Raw genomic sequence first — 360 nt, 5'->3', positions numbered from 1 at the left:
TCCAGTGGCCTGTGCTGTTCCAGCCGCCCCAGCACAGCCCCCGTCCCTCCCTCCCTCCTCAGATGGTTACGGGAGTGAAGACACGGAGCCAGAGCCTGGGCGCCGGCCTGAGACCCTGGAGGCTGCGTCCATGGCCCAAGGCGGGGCAGGGCAGGCACAGATAGAGCCCAAAGCTCCCTGCTCCCCTCCTGCAGAGCCCTGGGGACCCCACATCCAGCTGGCAGGTCACCTGGGGTGTTGGCCCCCTCCTCCTCAGAGGAAGTGCAGGGGTGTGCTCACTGGGAGGGAGGGAGCTTCCAGCACTGGGAGGGGCACGTCTGGGCTGGAGTGCTGTCTTGGGGTGGGGTGGGCGAGCTTGTG

This window comes from Echinops telfairi, unplaced genomic scaffold (assembly GCF_000313985.2).
Source record: "Echinops telfairi isolate 266 unplaced genomic scaffold, ASM31398v2 ScPeMD7_3;HRSCAF=10, whole genome shotgun sequence".
In the NCBI taxonomy this organism is placed as follows: Eukaryota; Metazoa; Chordata; class Mammalia; order Afrosoricida; family Tenrecidae; genus Echinops; species Echinops telfairi.
Note: the sequence above shows the minus strand (reverse complement) of the source record.